General features: G+C 43.9%; 1 protein-coding gene across 1 annotated transcript in view; it reads left to right on the top strand.

Annotated features, from left to right (window-relative positions):
* Nucleotides 1-6,654, top strand: part of hivep1 (HIVEP zinc finger 1) — an 80,878-nt gene that overhangs the window by 10,852 nt on the left and 63,372 nt on the right. The window contains 2 exon segments of the mRNA XM_025065224.1: nt 2,300-2,338; nt 4,942-5,154. The gene's annotated coding sequence lies outside the window, so the exon portion shown is untranslated.

The following is a 6,654-nucleotide window of genomic DNA, read 5'->3' as shown; positions in this document are numbered from 1 at the left end:
AACAGTCTGTCTGTGATTCTGCAGCGCCGCCCTGCTGATAAATACTGAGCAGTGAATTCAAATCACAGTGAAGGCAGCGCAGGTTAGCGCCCCCATCATTTACCCTTTTACAATCCCGCCCGTCGGCCTTAATTGAAAATCCTGAGATATAGTGGGTGTGGGAGGAGAGTGGGTGTGGACTGTGATGGTGGAGCTTATCTGCACCGGACAGAAACCACTGTCATGTATTTATGTTGTTTGTTTTGTTTTGTTTTTTTACGGTTGAATCAACGGCAGTGGAATGAAGCGGGGAGGGGGAACGGGGGGGACGAGGGGGGGTAATGAGACGAAAACATCAGTTTTATCCAACCGCCTTATTGTGAGCCAAGAAAAACAGGAGACACAGTAGCATCCCTGTGTGAATACAACTCTTTCTTTGTACGTTCTAAGTTAACAACTATCTATTTTGGATGGAGAACAGCCACCGACGTCGCCCCCCCGCTGTCTTCCTCCCCCCTCCCCCCAACATAAGAGCTTATTGTTGAAGATTCTGCTCGGCAGCTGTGGTTATTTTCTGAATCCACTCCAGGATATTAATAGCCCTGCTGCCATTTACAAACAGCGCTGTGGGGGCAGTTGAGGAAGTCCCCGTCTGTTAATAAGGCTGAACTCTGCTCTGAGGCTGAACTGACGCTGCAGAAACACGAGCTCTCTTTGACGGACGCTTCAGACGCCGTTATCACTGAAGTTCTCACGTGGAGGAGCTCCAAAAAGTCCGATTCTTATCACCGATCTTTAACTGTCTCTGAGCCTGAACAGTAAATCCTGTTTGACCTGGATGTTGACCTAGAGGTGGCGCTCTTTTCTCCTCAGTTCAGGCTCACGGGAGGTTTGTCTGTAAATAGATGTTGAAGAGCTCTTGCTAATGGGTAGCTAATAGCTACATCCAGATCATGGCTTTTCAACTGTTGTTCCTTGGGCTAGCGTGAGTTAGCATGTCCATGTAGTTTTAGATTTAGTCAACAAAATTGAATTAACCACTGGTCCCAAACTAGCAAATGTTGTGAAACAGTAGTTTCACAACATTACCTGCTAAAGTTGTAGCAAAAATGCTACAAATTAGCCAAAAGAATGGCTCTAAATTGACCAATTGGTAACAACAAATTCCTAGTTGCTTAAAACTAACAACTAAATAAATAATTACAGAAATTAACAGCTATGATATCAAGTTAAACCTATGATAAAATACATATTAAAAAGCCTTAGTAAACGTTGGCCAAATTTAAAATTTTAATGCAAAATTTATTTTCGAAAATATAGCAGAAATTGTCCAAATGGATCCAGAGAGAGAAGCTGAGAGTAACTTCACAAAGTGAAGAGAAAATGATCATTAAATGCCCTAGTGTGGGGTTAAAGCCTTTTTCTAAGAAATGCTTTTTTTTTCTCCAGTGAATCAACAGACTTTGCTGCAGCAAAACCACATTTGTCGTGAACCCTAAAACCTCATCTGGCTCCGGTTCAGTTCTAACCACAGAACCCTGTGACGTGTTCCCGCAACTCGCGCTGACTTCATGCCGAAAGAGTGGCAGCTGAAGGCTCAATTAATAAACAATTGTTCCGCTCTTGGCATCGCAGCCGCATAAACCAAACAAACTGTCTCCAAGTCAGGGAGCTGGTCTCATTTGAAACCATTTTTTCACATCGCACTCTCTCGGTTAAAACACGGAAGAACCTAGAAAACATCCTGGATTTGTGTGTGGGAGTTTGAGACAGCAGAGAAGGTAATGTGTCACCGAGCAGAAAGAGACAGATCTTAACTGTTGAACCTTTGTTGTGTTTCCCTTCATGTAGGTTTGAACATGGACTCCTTCGTTCGTTCCTTCTTTCATTCATGCAAAACTCCCACGCGCGTTAGTTCAAAAAAAAAATCTGTATGAATGTTTAAAAAAAAAAAAATCCTCCACTATTCATGTGTTGCCATTTAAAGCGGTTGCATTTTAAAACAGGTGAGTCATAAAGCAGTGACTGCAGAGCCTGGAGTCCCACTCTGCAGTCTGTGATAGGAGCTGTGGGCGGCTGTCACTTATTAATGAGTTCATGCCCCCCCCCCCCGCCTCGCAGGAAAAGTTTTCCTCAGGTGACAGTGTTAACACACACACATATATACATATTCTGTGTATATATATACGTGTTAAGTCAAGGTCCTGCTCTGGTGTTTTAAGAATCATTCACCAACTTCAGCCTTAGGCGCAGGTTTGATGCCACATGTCCGTTGTCATTGGTTCATTCATTAATTTTCTGCCACTTGTTGTTTTTCCAGGATGCTAACGGAGCTGGAGCCAATCACAGCAGAGAGCAGGTGAGGACAGGGTCACACCCTGGACAGTTCAGTCCAGTCCATCACAGGGTCACATGTAGAGACAGACAACACCATTCACACTCACATTCACACTCGCATTCACACCAACAGTCGACCTCATCCTGCGGGGAAAGAAAAACACTGTTTGGATGTCGTCTGTCTTAGTGGGAATCTAGAAAACAAAATCCTCCTTAGTCCATCCATCTATCCATCCATCCATCCATCCATCCATCCATCCATCCATCCATCACCGTGGACATAGTTTCAAGCAGTGCTGTTCACAGTGACCAGGCCTGGTCATTCACAGAGACAGTCCACAGATAAACCATCTGATAACTACATCAGTGAAGTGCCTCAGCTTGTGTCCATGTTTATCACGGTGCTGGTGCAGACAGAGTGGGCTGTGAGACGCAGCCTCTGTGTGGGCTGTTGGCCTTGTTTCACGGCGTTAGACGCAGATTTAAAAAGTGAAATTTTCCTCTGCTCTCTCTGGGTTTTTTTTTTTTTCATTAGTTTAAGGTTAACTGTCTAATTTTACTACTGTGGAAAATCTGAGTGAAATCAACACAACAACACCCAGAAGACTGTGGGAAAAATGTGAGGGTGAACACCTAAAGGTCAGGTGTCGGTGTGTAGGATTCGATAGGACCTTTACACACGTGTGTGTGTGTGTGTGTATGTACAGATGTGTGTGATGTTTGGTTTAGCCCCAGTGAAGTGATTATTGCCCTGTGTTTTGAGCTTGTTGTTGTGTCTTGGCTGATTGTTGTTGTCGCCTTTTTTCATTTTGGGCTAAGTTTGTGTTAGCGCTTTAGCTTTTCACAGCCATCTTTGAGTCTGTTCTGAGCTGAGGTTGTGCAGTATTTTTGTGTTTTTGATCTTTTTTGTTTTCTTCTTATTTCTGCCTTGTCTTATGTTTAGTGATTTCTTATATCACTTAATATTTGTTGGCTAACATTTTTAGTTAACCTTTGATATTTTCTGGTACGTTTTAACAAAATAATCCTAATTATAAATTAAATGCCCTTTCCTGTAGAAATGTAGATATATTTGACTTTGACTGCTAATTTTTTTTTCATCTTTTATCTATTTGGCACTGCCCCAGAATAAGGTAGGATAGCTTTTTTTTTAGCTGCTTTTTTTGGCATTTTACTGCTAGTATTCCATGCAAATTTAGGCTAATTTGAAGATTTTATTTATTTATTGTTATTTATATTTATTATTTATTAAGTTTCTTTTCGTAAGCCATGTTTGGAGATAAACGTTTTTTTGTTTTTTTGTTTTGTTTTTTGGTTTGGAGATAAACGTTTTTTTTTTTTTTTTATGTTTGGAGATAAACTTTTTTTTTGTTTTTGTTTTGCTCTGTGTTTTCTGAAAAAGAGTTGTTTTGGGGGAAAACTATATGTTGTTTCTCTGTGTTATCTGAAAAAGAGTTTTTTTGGGGGAAACTATATGTTGTTTTTTTGCCATTACAAGCTGTTAAAAGGCTGCGGAGGTGAATGATGAATGATAATGTAATGTTCTGGACATTTAAGGGTCAATCACGTGGTTTTTGAGAAGCCAAACCCATAAAACAGTGCTGCTTTTTTGTGCTTGAATCTGAATTGCTACGATTGTTTTGTCACAAACGAAAGCCCCGTCGTTACAGTTTAAAACCTACGGACCGGACCGCGGTCTCGGAGCTCGGAGAGGCGCAGTTTAGTGTCCTCTCTGCCGGGTAGAACATGGGAAAGCCCGGTCGTAAGTGGCGGAGGGGCACGACGTGACCTGACAACAAGGAACCTCCGGGAAAACCGTCAGTCCTAAAGTATGTGCACAGAGAGGGAGGTGGGGCCCGTCACTGGAGGGGGGGGTCACAACGGGACGATACTATTCAGCACCGCAGCAACGACCTTTAAAAAGCTATAGAAAAATAGTATTTTTTTAGGGGTGGTGTAAATAGTCGGTGCAGCTAATGCGGGAGTTAATGCGAATCACTTCTGAATTCTGGATAATGGTTGGTTAATTTTTTATACATTATTCATCCATAGAGATACAGACTTTTGAGTAAAAAAATAACTGCTTGTCAGTACCGAGTAGCAGGTGTTGCTAACAGCGCTAAAATAATGTCGATATAATTTCAATTAATTTCTGGTTTTCTTTCATTTCAGCTTAATGTTCCGTTTGAGTATTGCACAGAAACACAGACAGTGTTTTTTTTATTCATAGTTTTCTTCCAAATGTTGTATTTTTCCCCCGTTTGCAGTATTTAGGGGTAGACTTTAGAACAGACATTTTCTGTCGGCATCTCCGTCCTCTTGTTTTATTGATAGTTAGCTTTATTTAGCACAAACAATATTTTTGATATAATAATAAATTAAATTAGATAATAAATTAGAAGGTTAATGTTTTAAAATTGTGTCAAAGGTAATTCTTCTGTGGGTTTAAACTCCATCACACTGAGCTGCACTCACACTAACACCACGTACTCTTACTTACTGTCTTCTCGTTAACAACTAAACAATAAAACACAAATGAGGTATTTTATTCTCTTTTTTATTTCATACTGTATGAAAGCCAATCGACACATTGTTAAACTCTGGAAAATAATTCGCTTCTTTCAGGAGGAGCCGTTGCCGCCTTCGAGCTGAGCTCTGAAAGCTGCCCGTGTGGCGGCCGTCGGGAGCCCCCTTTGTTCGGCTGTGTTCACCCCCTAGCTGGGAGGCGGAGACGGGACCCCCGCTGACGTCAGAGGGCCTGTCTGTTTCCTGCAATAGAAAGTGAGCGACAAGGTGAAGCTGCTGTTCCCCGGGTTTACTGCCTGCTTCAAGTATAAGGTGTGTGACACTTGAACTGCACCCGTGAGTATCTCCACACTCACTTTGTGTTGTTTTCGTGGTACCGTATTCCCCGAGTGTGCGTGTGTTTGTTCCGGTGTGGAGAACTGGGAGGGGGGGAGCTAGGAGGGGGGGTGTTCTGTGTGTCGGTCTGTCAGTCAGGTCGTTGCTTGTTCTACGGTCTCTGCAGCCGAACACAGCAGGACTGGGGTTCGTGTTAAAGTGTGCGTGTGTGTGTGTGTGGTTCGGTCCGACTCGCATTTCGATTTAAAGTGGTTCCTTTAAAAGAAAAGAAAAAAAACGACTCGCAGATTGTTGTTGTGTTTGTCGCAGTGTTGCCGCTGTTTGTTGTGTTGCGAAGTCATTTCACACACTCCCGGCCCCTCTGTCTTTGTGTGTGTGTCCAGGTTGTTTTTTTTCGGTTGAAATGTGCACGTAGTGGTGTGTTTGAGCGACTGTTGCAGGGAGACGGTGAGGGGGTTTTCCCTGGCCCCTCCTTCTCCTCCCTCCGTTGCAGGGCGTTCACGTGTTGCAACAGAGTGTGTATTAATGCATGCGCGTGTGTGTGTGTTAGTGTGGACTTCGCTGCATGCTCGCTGCAGGCCAAAATGTGCCTTTTTTTGTGCCACAGAATGCACCTTCTCTGCACGGAGACGTGCGTAAAAAAACATCCACTTTACGCACAAAAAAAATTAAAAAAAACACCGAGCTCTGCGTAAAAAAGCTAAGTTTTAATAACAAAACGCCTCGCATATTTATTACATTTTCACCATATCCTTTTGGGTGATCCTTGGGTTAAAGCGTTACCCACAAGCCATCACCAGACGTGCGCATCCTTGCAGCCTCAGGCTCGGTTTGAGGACAGCCGCAGCAGCAGCAGCAGCAGCAACACGGCAGCCGCAGCAGCAGCATTTACGGCGCAGAATCTGTCTGCGCTCCCCTCATGTCAAAAAATCGGGGTGTTCCCTCAAGTGTTTGCGCACACACACACACACACACACACTCGCAGAGTGATCCAGTCGATTCACTGCGTGCGCATCAGCCGCGCCATCGACCCTGCACTGACACAAACACTGAGCATCAGCAGCTTCTTCTCCGTCTCCAGTCAGGTGAGGCTCTCCCTCTCTCCCTCTCTTCCTCCCTCTCTCTACATGTTTCTGTCCTGTCACTACTGGGGTTTTTACATGTGTTTGTGCGCGTTCGCGCGCGCGCGTTTCTAAGCCTGGTGCAGACTCCGTGCACATCATTCCTCCCCTAAAAAACACACCACGGCGCGTGGAATGATGTCATAGCTGTACTCGCGCCACATGTTCCCATGGATGGAGTGATGAATTCTCACCACCACCACCGCCATCATCCTCATCCTCATCCTCATCCTCACCCTCCTCTTCTTCATCGTCGGCAGAGAGCTCCCACTTGTAGTAAGTGTTATGTAATATCAGGGAAGGCAAACAAAAGGGCAGACTCCTGTAGGGAAGCTGCTGCTGCTGCTGCTGCTGC

Source organism: Cynoglossus semilaevis, chromosome 18 (genome assembly GCF_000523025.1).
Source record: "Cynoglossus semilaevis isolate Cse_v1.0 chromosome 18, Cse_v1.0, whole genome shotgun sequence".
Classification (NCBI taxonomy): Eukaryota; Metazoa; Chordata; class Actinopteri; order Pleuronectiformes; family Cynoglossidae; genus Cynoglossus; species Cynoglossus semilaevis.
Note: the sequence above shows the minus strand (reverse complement) of the source record. Positions and strands in the feature narration are given on the sequence as shown.